The sequence below is a fragment of the Mastomys coucha genome, unplaced genomic scaffold (genome assembly GCF_008632895.1).
Source record: "Mastomys coucha isolate ucsf_1 unplaced genomic scaffold, UCSF_Mcou_1 pScaffold21, whole genome shotgun sequence".
NCBI classification, from domain to species: domain Eukaryota; kingdom Metazoa; phylum Chordata; class Mammalia; order Rodentia; family Muridae; genus Mastomys; species Mastomys coucha.
The window spans coordinates 183,675,659-183,690,243 of record NW_022196904.1 but is presented as its reverse complement, the minus strand read 5'-3'; the positions used below and the strand labels follow the sequence as shown (position 1 = coordinate 183,690,243).

General features: G+C 37.6%; 1 long non-coding RNA gene across 1 annotated transcript; it reads left to right on the top strand.

Annotated features, from left to right (window-relative positions):
* Positions 1-10,051: 10,051 nt before the first annotated feature.
* LOC116101482 lies at positions 10,052-14,220 on the top strand. The gene is made up of 3 exons (XR_004122840.1): positions 10,052-10,143; positions 11,227-11,309; positions 14,125-14,220. It is a non-coding gene; the product is annotated as an uncharacterized LOC116101482 (long non-coding RNA).
* Positions 14,221-14,585: the final 365 nt, after the last annotated feature.

Here is a 14,585-nt window from a genome sequence, read left to right as displayed (position 1 = left end):
TTCAGCTGTATCTGCAATGAGAGAATGAGTAGCAATAAATTTGGGATAGGGAGTTGCGAAGGTGAAACCAGGAAAGGAAACATTTGAAATTTAAATAATTAAAATATCCAATTAAAAAAAATCAACAAAACTGACAAACATTAATCTAAATTAACCAATATAAAATCAACAAAATTTCCAAATCAGTAAGTTAAGAAGTACTATCACAAAACTTCCTACAAACATTCCAAAGGATGTAAAATGATGTTATGAACAATTTTATAGCTAGAATTTATACTATTTTAGGTGACACTAATATCTAAGAATGTACAGGTGACAAAGCTGATACCAGGATGGGAGAGACAGCTCAGATTAAAGATACCTGCTGCCAAACTGGATGACCCATGGCCAATCTCCAGAATGTATATGATGGAAGGAGAAAAATGTCTCTTGTAACTTGTCCTCTGACTTGCACATGCACAGACACATACACAAGTAAAAATATAATCAAATTCTTTATAGTTCACTTATAGAAAAAAAAAGGAAAGCTAAGCTGACCTACAGCAAGAAAGATGTAACAGTGTGAAGAAGAATCAGGAATGTCTACCAAAGTCAAGGTCAGCTGCATCTCTGGGCTCGGCACCCACCTCTTGCTATGGTTACCAAAGGAAGATGGAGTCAAGAGGAAAGATTAACCACACAGATGATCTCTAAGATTGCTAAATTTACTTCTTTTCCAAAGCCTGCAAAGAAGGGAGAAGAGAAGGTACCAAATCTTCTCTCTTTCTCTCTCTCTTTCTCTCTCTCTCTCTCTCTCTCTCTTTCATTCTATCTATCTATCTATCTATCTATCTATCTATCTATCTATCTATGTATCTATCTATGTATATATATTGCAGGCATGGATGTGAGCTAGCTTGTAGAATGTAGGTGCCCAAGCATACAATGTATGGAAAACTAAACATACTAGGTTTATCAGGGACAGTGCAATATTTATTAGCTCTATTCCTGGTGATTTTGAATTTTGAAAAACATTTCTATTAATTTTTATAGAAAACACAGGGTATTTTTTCTAAGCTTAATATACAGAACACATCATTGTTTAGGGTAAGCAACATGTGCTACTGATAGAATGCCTCCCAAGTTGGGTTTCTAAAGGCAAAACCACTATTTTCTGATGGTTTTGAGAAACTTCCTTTGGATGCTCAGAATCTCTGGCAACACATTCACTTACATTCAAGAGGAAGTCAAAACCAAAACTAGACAGTCAATATAAGAAAAAATTATAGAGTGACAGATATCTCCCTCTTGACTTTTAATGCAAAACTCCTAAATCAAGTGCTATAAATGCCTTGTGGGATGGGGGAACTTAAAATTTACTTCCCTGTGTTCATCTTTCATCACCATCCTCTCTTTCATCACTTATCCTCTCTTAAAAACAGACTTGTTGGGACCTGAACCAGAAAGCTATGTCTGCCAATGTGTCAGGCTTTCTGGAGTCTGCAGTTACATCATCATGAAGGAGTTCCTTAAAGGAGCAATGGCTCCTTTTCTAAAAGGCTTTGTATCTTCAGATTGAAAATTCTGCCACTGTCATTTTATTTCCTGGAAGTCAGGGTTGATTTGTGAAAAATTGTTAAGCAGCATCCTTAGTGTGAAATGTCACCCCTTACTCAAATCCCTGTTCAGAGCATCAAATGAAGATTTTAGTGGTTATCTAATTTTGATAGTCCATACAAGAAAGATGAATGAAAGCTGTGTATTGTCAATGATTATCTCTTCATGGCCTACCCAAAACACTATGCCTGTCTATACAAATTTCTTTAATAAGCTTGGATATATAATTTGGACTGAAACTAATTAACATAATTCAATTATTAATTTTTAATCTTCTCATTAAGCAAAAACCAAGAATATATGGCCTTGTGTATGGAATGCTATTATAATCTTAGTGAAATAAATAACCCCAGTGCCTTAATGTTCAAATGAGAGAAGCAAGAAAATATATTTAAACTCATTCTGTGGGCTGGCTTAGCCTTGATCCCAAAGTCAATACAAGAAATTAAAAATATTATGACCAAAAAACCCATCTTGATACTAACACAAAAATTCTAAGTCAAATATTACCAAATTAAGATCTGCAAATGTTTACAAAGGACCAATATATCATGACTATCCAAAATTTACAAAAACATAAAGTTTGGCCTAATATTAATGTAATTTATGTAAAACACCAAATTAACATAAAGGAAGAAATTTTTTCATAATTAACTCAGATTTTCTGTAAACACTTGACAAAATAAGAAAAAAATCATTTAAGATAAAATGGCTCAGCCGACTTTGAAAGGCAATTTCTCAGCTTAATAAATAGTACATACTAAGTACTTAGTTTTTTCATTATTAATCATAGTTTATTCTCCAATAAACTTATACTTTATACTTTTAATTGGAATGGAGACTAGGATATTATGTTCAACACATCTGCCCCTTCATTCTATAGCAGATACAAATAGCAAAAGCACATGGCCGTGGATAGATGGGTGGATAGATGGATGACTGAGAGATCCCAGAAGTCTGTTAGGGTAGCAAACATAAATTGTTTTTATTTGCAAAAGGCATGACCCTTTGTAAGGAAAGTCTTGCATATTCAACAAAAATATAATACTCAAAATAAGGGTGTTCAGTGTTCGCTATATATCTGTGTATTGATAAAGAAAGAATTCAAAATTAAAAAGAAGACAATTTTGTTCTTAATAGCTGAGTAGTATTCTGTTGTGTAAATGAACCACATTTTCTATATCCATTCTTCTGACTTCGGGCATCTAGGTTGTTTCCAGGTTCTGGCTATCCAAATAAGGCTGCTATGAACACAGTAGAACACTTGCCCCTATGGCATGGTGGGGCATCTATTGGGTATATTCCCAAGAGTAGTATAGCTGGGTCTTCAGGTAGATCCCCAACACACATACAGTAAAGGACATCTGGGCCTGTGTTCATTCAGAGATGATGCAGCTAACACTCAAGAGATTGGAGGCCCCAGAGAGTTATATTTGCACTCCAAAGTCTTTGTAATTCATGAACATATGATAAAGTTAGACAAATTTCATGCTCATGCATTTGAAGTTTCAAAAATTTTAAGGAGAGATTTCTCAAATATAGCTATACAATATTAAACTTGGGTTCACTGATGCCTTGCCTCGTGTTTTTCTGATATAGGATTTTTCTGCTAGAGACAAAAGCATCTTGCTTATAAAAACAGTATGAATATAAAAATATACAATGTACATGTGTAGAATATATTTTCATAGTAAAACCAAAAAAATTAAATCTCCTAACAGAGTTCATAATTAGATTAGCACTTAGAAGGTAATTAAGTATAATCCATATTGTTCATCTGGAAAAACACTACAGTCATTGGCAGGTTTAGAAACAGCAAGAGCATGATACATCTTACGTGCTCATAGGTACAGAGAAATCCCTCTGACATTAAAATGGCTAACAACATTTGTCACTGAATTGCACTAATAGACAGAAGATTTTATCTTTTTATTTGAATTCTGAATGGATAGTTTGAAACTTTAGCATAAGCAAGTTTTATAACCCAACCCTAGTAATGCAGATTGAAAGGTCTTGAATCTCATTCTGTAAACATTCTCTGACTCATACTTTATATTTTATAGAATACCCTATCTGCCTCTTTTCTCCTCCCCTCCCTTCATCTCTCCCTCCATGTTTTGTACTTTCTGACAAACCTGTCTTGTGATTATTTCCCTTATCTTCTTCAGCTCCACATCATGATTCGGCCTCTAGACGAGTGAAACTCGGTAGCTTTCCTATCGACGATCACAATGAATAGTACAGAGTGAAAAGACACTGTGTTAATTTCCTGCTGGTGCCTTGTGATATGACAGGAGGCCATTTTATCAGCTTCTTCTCCCACCAGACAGATTTATAATTGATATTCTTGATGGATTCGCTCTGATTTAGTGGCATCAGCTGCCTGTTTAAGAGTGTGAATGGCTAGGGAGAAATCAACCTTCTCAGGAACGAGCTGCCAGGACAGCTTCACTCCTAGGGGAGTGGAGTCTTATATTAATGCTAATTTTCAGCACATTTCCATTGTGTATATTTTTGTTTATAGAATGCCAACATTGCAGGACATTTAATTTATTTTTTATTAGCTTTTTGTTTTGCAAGAGCTTCAGCTTTACAGAAAATTTGTAATGACAGTAATAGAAACTTCTTGGGCTCTCCATGTTCAGCCCTTACTATTCATATCTTATATAAGTTAGGTAAATTAATGCTGCAATATTTCTATATTATTATATATTAGACAAGAACCCTCATTTAGCATCCCTTGGTTTCAATTACTGTTCTTCTGTCCCGTGATCCTAGCTAGAATATCATTTTATATTTAGCTATGATGTCAAGGTTAGTACCTCTTTGCTGTGGAAGTAATTCAGACTTTGTGTGGGTGTGTGTTTTGTTATATTGGTTTTTAGTAAATTTGGGAACTCTAAAGAATACTGGTCAGATGTGCTGTGGAGTATCTTTCAGTTCAAATTTGATAATTTTCCCAACTAGTTTGTGAATCTAGGATAAGATTTAGAGAGTCTTCTGTCCTTCGCTCACTTTCCGACATAGGAGAAGACTTCAGAGACATCAGTAATAATCCTTCTATTTCCAAGATCATTTCTTCCTTTAAGGGGTTCCAGTTCCTTTTAATGAGGAAGGACTTCCTGATACTTGTGTACATGTTATGGTACACATTGGTGTCATACATTTTATTATATGTTGTTCACTAATTTAGGTCTGATTTGACTTCTTTTACCTAAACTTTGGATTTTTATCTATATTATGTTAAATTTAGACCAAGGTACTGTGATTCTTAGAACTGTTGTCAAGTGTCTTCTTTAAAAATTCAAATTTTAGGCTCTGCTTAAATTCACTGGTTGCTCTATCAGAGGATTTAGATTTGGTTCCCAGCACCCACATGATAGTTCATAGACGACTATAACTCAAGTTTTAAGAGATCTGACACTGTCTTCTGCCCTCCACTGAAATACTGCAGATAGTACACTTGTTTGCATGCAGACAAAACACTCTTACATACCGAAAATAAAAAATAAAATAAATATTTTAAAATCCAATTTTAATTGTCTATTATTGGCATGTAAGAAACTAATATAATGTTGGACATTTGCTCTATATTCTGCTGTCTTTCTGTATCCATTTTATATTTAGAGGGAATTTTCTCTGTAGACACTTGGAATTTGTACATAGACAAATGTGCTTGCTATCTTTGAACAAAATGGTATGCCTGTGTGTATGGGTTATTTCTTCTTTTCCTCATAATGTTGGATATGGTTTTCAGTCTTGTGTCAAACAGTAGTGAATACAGATGACATCCTTTCTTCCTAACAATAGAGTGAATGGATCTAGTCCCTAGCACAATAGAGTGAATGGATCTAGTCCCTAGCACAATAGAGTGAATGGATCTAGTCCCTAGTACAATAGAGTGAATGGATCTAGTCCCTAGCAATTAACTGCAATGTTACCTATGGATTGTTGCAAGTGTTTTATTAAGATCCAGAATCTGTCCATTTCAAAATTACAAAAAGTTTCATCAGGGAAGTGTGCTGGATTTATTTGCTGTTAGTTTGCATCAAATTGGTATGCTATACCATTTTATCCTTGTGCTATTTACACAGTGAATTTGTACAAAGGTACAAATCTCACATGGGAATGGTATGTATGTCTTTCCTCAGACACCATTGGATTTGGTTTGCTAATGTTTTGTTGAATCTTTTCTTTTCTTTCCCTTTTTAATAACCCATGTTCATGATAGTGGCTTGCTTCATAGTTTCTCTTTTCAGCTTACTGCTCTGCATTTTCTTGTAAAAGACATGTAATTCCTTTGCTAACACCTTTGCCTCTCCAGCTTATCAATCTATGGCCTGTAATTGGTGAGAACCAGCAGGAGGTGTTGGTGTCCAATAATGTGGAGCTTGAGTTACAGGCAGCTGTGTGCCATCTGATTTAGGTGTTTTGAACTAAACTTGAATCCTCTGCAAGAGGAGTGCCACACTCATAGCCACCAAAGCATCTCTCGGGCTTCTAAACCATTTTTGAGGAGTGGGGAGAACAAATGCTAATGTATTTCAAAGGATACATTTTCAGGATGTGGACACAGAATTACAAATTGGCATTTTAGGATATTTAAGTCATTTTATTTGGGGGATTGCTGTATCCTTACTAGTAAGCCACCTGTATTTCTCATTGCTGTCACTCCACAGGGGAGGCCCATTCTTTCCCTACCTGTGTATGGTTCTCTGGGAAAACACCAATCTTAAGAGGTTAAAGTGAGACTGAATTCCATGAAGAATTTTAAAGTGGTGTAAAGTAGTTACAGATTAGAATTTGCAACTATAACTTAGAGAAACATTCTTCTATGTCAAATGATTAAAGTTAAGATTCATGTCAATTATGTTTCCATGGAGACCCTTTTAGATGGAGAGGTCTGATTCCTCCTTTGCAAGTAGAAATCAACGATTCTGCCTTCATCCTTCTTCTGCAGAGGGTCTGGAATTCATGTCCATTGCCTCTCATACGTAGTCTCAGGGCTTATGACCAGGATGAGAATCCACTGAGAGATGTATAATAATTTATTATTTTTATTATTTACTATGAAATAATTAATACAAAGTTTTTCTCAGAGCTGGAATACCTTCTGTGTGCATCCAGGATAGAATTAGTAAAAATGGATATTAAAAATCAACAGGAAATAGAAGGTCACTGTCATAAAGTGACATTTAATTGGCAATATTGCCAGTTAACTCTATTTTAATAAATTAAACAATGTAGGGCCACTAGGACCTCAGGGACATATTCAAGTGTCTAGTGCCCCTTCTTGGGTTGATCTTGGTTAAAGAAAAGGCACAAATTTTAATTGTAGCCTTCCTGACTCTCCTTTCCTAGGTTCTCTTTCTGTAGTCTGTCTCTCTCTCTCCTCCCTGAGCATCATGTCTGTCTGTCTCTCTCCTCCCTGAGCATCGTGTCTGTCTCTCTCTCCTCTCTGAGCATCGTGGGACCCTGCCACTTTATCTCAGTATTTACCAGCACCATATGCTTTCAGTTCTGGATTCATTACACTCATAATTTCTACATTCAACAGCAGCCTTCTCAGTTCAGGAAAGTTCAAGGAACATTTCTAGATTATTCATCCCGTGAGAAGTGAACTTGAAATAGCTCTTTCTCCCTGACTTCTTCATAAAATTTATATTTTATTTTTTCAATATGCTATACTTTAATCACATTATCACAATGAAACTTTATTATCAGATAACATGGCATTATATTGTCTTAGAGTCTTAATATTTGTATCTCTCTCTTTCTCTCTCTCTCTCTCTCTGTGTGTGTGTGTGTGTGTGTGTGTTATATGGGAGCATGAAATGAACTTAGAGTATAGTGATCAAGTTTGGATACATTCCTCTATTATGTTACACATTTTTTTCTCTTGAGCCTAGTTATTTCTCTGCACTTCAGGATCAGCTTTTGATTAAGCTGGCTGGCCATAAATCCAGAGTTCCACCTGTCTCTGCTTCTCCCACTTTGGGAGTATAGTGTTATATTATAATGCTCAACTTTTAAGTGGATTCTAGGATCTTCACTTGGGTTCTCATGGAGTCATTTTCTCTGCCTATGTGGTATCTTCTAGTGCTTGTCTTAGAATTTTATACTAAACCCAAATTAACTAATGATCTTGTCTTCTTAATGGGTCTCCTTAATTTGAGGTCTTTTTATAAGTAGAAGAAAAATGTTTATCTCAGTGGTCATTTCCCAGTAATTGGAAGTATCTTCACCAGGCAATAGTTCCTTTCATTGCAGTTAAAGGTAATGTGGTTGGCTGTATTTGTTACAACAAGCACAGAGATCAGAGGTTTGTGGACAAATTATTCTCCATAAGATAGATTTTGAATTCACAAGAAAAATTCATTCTTTTCATAAGCCACCCAGATCATAAGTTATTTTGAAAAATCTAAATTCTCCTGTATAACAAGAGATGTGTTTTACTTGGTACCTTCTGTGGCATGTCTATGAGTTGTGATAGTGTTTTAGTTCCCCCCAGATTCTTAAAATTAAATAAAACATATTGGCTTAGTTTCAAAATGAGACCATCATCTTAATCCAACAGGGGTGATGTGGGATGTAATGGCTATTCTTCACTGTCAACTTGAAATGATTAGGAATCACCTGGGAGACACATTTCTAGGCATATCTCTGAGAATGTTTCTGGAAAGGCTTAAGTGAGGTGGAAATGCCTACCATAAAATGTAGTTGGCTCCATCCAATGGACTGTGGTTCCAGAGGAAATACAATGGAGAAAATGACCTGGCCACCATCATTCATTTCTCTCTCTCTCTGCCGACTGAAGGTGGAAAGTGAGTGGTCATCACATGCTCCTGCCTACATGACTTCTTTGCTGTGATGGACTGTTCTGTCTAATTATGTGTCCCAATAAACCCTCTTCCTTACATTTCTTTTGTTAAGGATTTTGTCACAACAGTGAGAAAAGCCATGAACATAGTGGGTTGCATATTTATGATTTATGTCAAAATATTATGATTTCTGAGCTAAAAAATGGATATTCTTTTGACTTTGATGTGTTGTTGAGAGTGAAGTATGCTGAAAAAACATAAAAAAGCAACAAGTGTTCAACAGATGCTTGTAGAATGCCATGCTTTTGGGTAATATAATGGTTTTGGATGGAAGTAGTAAAGAATAAGACGAAGAAGAGGAAGAAGAGGAGGAGGAAGAGCATGTAGGGAGAGAAAGAAATAGAAGAAAGAAGAAATGAATGAATGAAGGTAGAAAAAGAGGGAAATGAATGGAAAGGAGAAAACAGATTTTCTCACAGTCGGTTTGGGAGAATAAAAGTTTGTGTAATTATAAAAATTATCTACAGGAGGGACTTTGGGGGATACTGAACTATGATATCAAGATTCCTGCCCAAGAAGCTCTTTTCCCTCCCCCTCTCTCTGTCCCTCTCTCTCCTTTTCTTTCTCCCTCTCCTTCTCCCTCCCCCTCTCCCTGTCCCTGCCCCTCTCCTTCTCCCTTCCCCCCTCTCTTTCACTCTGTCTCTGTGCTGAAGATCTTCGCACTGACTTCTTTTTATAAATTAAATATTTTATTTATTTACATTTCAAATGTTATCCCCTTTCCTAGTTTCCCCTCCAGAAAACCCCTATCCCATCCTCCGTCTCCCTGTTTCTATGAGGTATCCCACCTACCCACTCCTGCCTTCCCATCTTGGCATTCCCCTATGCTGGAGCATTGAGTCTTCTCAGGGCCAAGGACCTCTCTTCCCACAGATGTCCAACAAGGCCATCCTCTGCTACATATGTGTCTGGACCCATGGGTTTCTCCATGTGTACTCTGGTTGGTAGTTTAGTCCCTGGGAGCTGGCAGGGAAGGGTCTGTTTGGTTGATATTGTTGTTCTTCCTATGGGTTCCCAACCTCTTCAGCTCCTTCAGGTTTTTTTCTCTAACTCTTCCATTGGGCACCCCATGCTCAGTCCAATGGCTTTCCCTTCAGTCTCTGCTCCACACTTTGTCTTTGTTTTTCCTCCCTTGAGTATTTTGTTCCCCCTTCTAAGAAGGACTGAACCATCTACACTTTGGTCTTCTTTCTTCTTGAGCTTCATGTGGTCCATGAATTTTGTCTTGGGTATTCCAAGCTTTTGGGCTAACATCCACGTATCAGTGGGTACATACCATGTGTATTCTTTTGTGACTGGGTTACCTCACTCAGGTTGAATTTTCTAGTTCCATCCATTTGCCTAAGAATTTAATGAAGTCATTGTTTTTAATACATGGGTTCATAGCAGACGATGAGGTAGGGTTATTCTCCTCATATCTGGGGAAGTCCAAGTATCTTTAGAATTCCCACTAAAAAATAATTAAAATCCCAAGATTTAGTCCAAACAAACTATGTCTGTCTGGTGGCGTAGTGATGACCATCTCTGTTTGGCCATGTTCTAGATTTTGTTCCTTCCTCAAAGTCAACACTATAGCAAGGTAGCAGAGATGCTACTGAGATGCTACAGAGCTGGCTTCTGGAGCTGCGATTATGTCCACCCTCTACAACCACACTTTCTACTGCAGGTGAGGTTTTATCTTCAGTACAAAATTAGATTTGCTGAGACTGGTAATGTAGAATATGTACTGGGCAGAAAACAAAACAAACAAACAAATAAAAGAACCATTTTTTTTCACTATCACATTTCCCTTTCCATTTACTTCACTAATCTTTCTACCCTTCCCAAATTCTCATTCTTTCAGTCAAAATTCATTAAATATTGATTATTCCAGTACTCCATTTACCACATGTGGTTCCTCAACCCTAGTACCTCACAAATCATGTGTCCTAATTTTTCAATTTTGTGATCCTGAGACAGTTGAAAACTCTTCATTGATTTCTATAGATCTCCTTTCAAACCTGATGAGAATTCAGAGGTCTAAATACCGAAAATGCCTGGACACAAGGTACTAAATCAAGACAAATTCCATCCTGGCTTCATAAGATTAGAACTAGCAGTGACTGTCTAATTTTTGTGTTGAGAATTGAAATCAAATTCCCAGGTGTTATAAAGCCAATTCCTGACTTAGACAGTTGCCTATTTGTATCATTTTCTTTTAATTTATAGACTTAATTTAGACTTTCTTGAAAATTGGATAGATATAATTTAAACACACACACACTAAGACACACACACACACACACACACATAGATACACTCTCACACTCACCTGAAGCCAGAAGTGATCATGAAGTGTCACTTGTCAGGGGCACTAAGCTGGCTTTTTGTGTCATGGACTTTTATCTTACACTGGCCTATTTGCCTAGGTTGACTGGCTAGCACATCCCAGGGTTTTGCTGGTTTCTAACTCCTCAGTGCTAAGATTACAGGCAATACTATCTTCCTAGTTTTTTGCAGAGATTCTAGGCATCAAAATCAGTTCCTCATGGTTGCTAGGATACCAACACAGAGCATTTGTATATGAAACCTACACATGCATGCTTCTATCAGGACTTCAGTTTCCTTGACTGTAAAACAGAATCTTTGCATACTGCTACTTTCAAATTCTTTTGTATTTTAGGATTTCCATTTTTCTTATATCTAAATCGCCCTATATCTTTCCTTCCTTGTCTTTGTTTTATGGCTTTGATTGTTTTTCACTCTCTAGGTGTTAAAAAATGAATCCTAGAATGACAACAGCCATAAGGAGAAGCCAAGAAGTTTATCAATGAGAGGGCTCAGAGCACTGAGGTAGGTGACCTAGGTGTGTTTTGACACTCAAGCAACAGGTTCTGCATGCTTTACTTCCACATTCTGTCTCTTCCTCTGCAACCAAACAAACGACAGCCTGGCACCTTGGTGTAGATTATGTCTGGTGTCAGGGATGGGCTCCTTGCCTACACTGGAAAGATCGGGGAGGCTTGCATGTGGTTATTTGGAATCACTCACTGGTTGCTAGTTAGTTCTTCTTCTGCCTCCTAGTTGTGGGTAAGGACGTAAGCTCTCAGCTCCTGCCCAGCGCCATGCATGCCTGCCTGATGCCACACATCCTCCCACAATTGTCATAGATTCTAACCCTTTAAAATTATAAACCACCAGCATATTTTAAAATAAATTGATTTGGTCATGGTATCTCTTCACAGAAATAGAAAAGTAACTAAGGTATAATGTTAAAAGGTTTGATTCACTTGTATTTATATTTAATTTTGCTTCTAATTGGTCAACTATTATTTTCTGCAGATCAAAACAATTATTACCCTTGTAGCATGTAGTTTTTCAAAAGAAACCCACACTAAATCCTGCTATGCACCAGCCTTGGTGTTCTTGTCCATCCCCATGGCCAGTCCCAAGCAGTTCCCATGGTCAGTCAGTTGCCAAGCCTGCTCCCAAGCTAGCTCTCTTGGTCTCTGCTAGCTGAGTTGACCAAACCAGTCTTTCCTGAAAATGCCTGGAGTTGCCACTTGTACTTCCCAGGCCATCTGCCCCCTGTAGCTGGCCTGCAGAAAGCCAGCTACTGCTCACAAAAATCCCCTTAGCCCCTTGAAATGAAAACACTAGAGACTTACACTAGACAGATTTATAATGTTAAATCTCCAACCCCAAAATGCCAGTGCAAATAACACAAAACTCAATTGATATAAATACAAGCTGTACACCTAGGCTGGGCAATTGTACTCTACAATACTCTTTTGCCAATCTATGAAATCCCTAGGTACTTGTGGTTCCTCCAGGCCATGTGGTTCTGCTCCATCTTCATCTCCTTCTCCCTCCATTTTCTTCTCCCTCTGTCCTACATCTCACCTGACCTTCTTCCTCTTTCCCCTCTCTAAAACTTTCATCTCCACCTTTTCCTTCCACTGTTCAACCACAAGCTCTAGCCTCATCTGACCTCACTGAGTACAAGATCTACTGCTCCTCACCAGGGCACCCCTCTTGAGGGAACAGAAAATACAAACATCAATCCACAACATACCCTGGGCTGAAAATAATTATGGCTAATGCTAGGAGCCTCCCGGCCGGGGGCAGAGGAGCAGTGGCGTCAGAGTAGGACTCTGGTGATGGCTTAAAAGTCTGAGGGTTTAGAGCTTTCTAGCTCTCTAATTGTACTGAAATGCTGCTGCTGCTAACTTTTAAAAAGTCCTAAAAACTTTCTTGCTCTTTCTGAGGGTAAAAGACTGTTGGCTTAGGTGATTAACAACAGGTAGCCTAGCAGCAGAGGATTAAGCCATGCAGCCTTTGTTCTATCTCAGCAGGAACTGCTGGGCTCTAACTTTCAGCCTGCTAGTCGGAAGTCTCAGGAAAAGAAGACACTTAGAGAAGTGATTATAGAATTTATTACTAAGTTATAAAAAGTTTCCTATGAAATCTATCTAAGGGGAAAATCGAAAAGATCCTAAGTGGGGAAACGGGAAAAATTCTCTAAGTGGGGAAAGGGAAAAGATTCTACTCTATCTAGCTCTATCTAGCTCCTCTCTATCATCTAGCTCCTCTCTATCTAGCTCCTCTCTATCATCTAGCTCCTCTCTATCTAGCTCTATCTAGCTCTGTTCATCTCTTTGTCCCCAGTCCTTATACATTTTTCAGAATACGTGATCACATGTTAGACGGTTCAACACAAGTTCATACCAAAAATCAAATCATAAATTGAAATAGAAGTTTACAACATCAAATGTTTACACGCATATCCATTATGAGTAATTATCTAGCTAAGCTCCACAGGTTCACTGAAAGTGTAGATTCATAAGTAAAGTTTTGTATAGATAAGCCCAGTCAATATTTCATCTTTTGTCCTAGCACCTATAATAAATCATTAGTTCCCCTTTTATGACCTTTGATTAATTGTTTTACAACCTCTTGGAATGTGCTCTGAGTAGGAGAAAGTCTGGTTACCATCTAAGAGCAATTAACTGCTGACAATTGGGAGACTGGCAGAGTTCTCACTGCAGTTTTGACTATCAGAAAAGGACCTAATAGCAGTCCTGTTATAAAAGAGCTTAATAATCACTGATATAATTTTAGGAATTCTTATAGGATCATCATTAAGACTTAAGTCATCTATTTGTCTATATAGCATCACTATAAGACATGGATCTGCATAGATCTCCTCCAAAGGGGTGTGCTACCACTTAGTGATTGTTATATATGTTTAATAATAACAGGAAAAGCATATTAATAGCAGGAATCTTTCCTGAAATTAGTCCCTCATAGCCTTGCTTAATGAGGGCCCACCTGTCGCAGATTATATAACAATCCGAAGCAGGCATTTCAGGATGATCACCTGCTAGTTACTAGCTTGTCCTATTATGGCTCCTGACAGGCTAAAGGAGAATCTGAAAGTTTTTAATAACCAGAAAACTCTTCTCTCCTTGAAAATGAATTACAAACAGTCTGTGAACTCCAAATTCCAAATTCACTCAGGAAATTTGATGGTTCTGTGTGACTCAGTGTCCTATCAATTAGCGTGCTCTTTTTCTGCCAGAAGCTTTCTAACATTGATAAACTGTATGACCACTTCATTTATGACCAAGCACCAGCCCTTCTTTCCATGCCATCCACCATTTCAAAGGACTCCAGGCAACTATGGCTTACTAACTCATTCTCAGAAGAGATACAGCATTGGAATAGAAAAACTCTCACTACCTGATTGCTGTAGCTGGAATCTGCTGCCAACACAGAGATTTTCATGTACTCTGAAGTCTACTAAATGTATCCTTTACCTTATTGCCATAGAATTCAGAATGTGTTGGTGGGGTTTCCTGACATAAAATAACAGTAAAATTTAATTGCATATTTAAATGGAGTCCCACTTCTGGCACAGAAAGACTTGGACAGATCATGACATTTAAACGTTATGTGCTTCTAAAGAGCAAACAGTCTGAAAACAACAGACTGGACCATTTGTGCTTTCCAGGCCACTAAGTATGGCTGCTTTTTCCTGGAATGGGAACCCCCATGCCTTTCCATGAGTGCTAGGAAGGCTCATACGGAAATTCCAGTAAAGAAGAAGGGGTAGTAAAAGGTATTCCT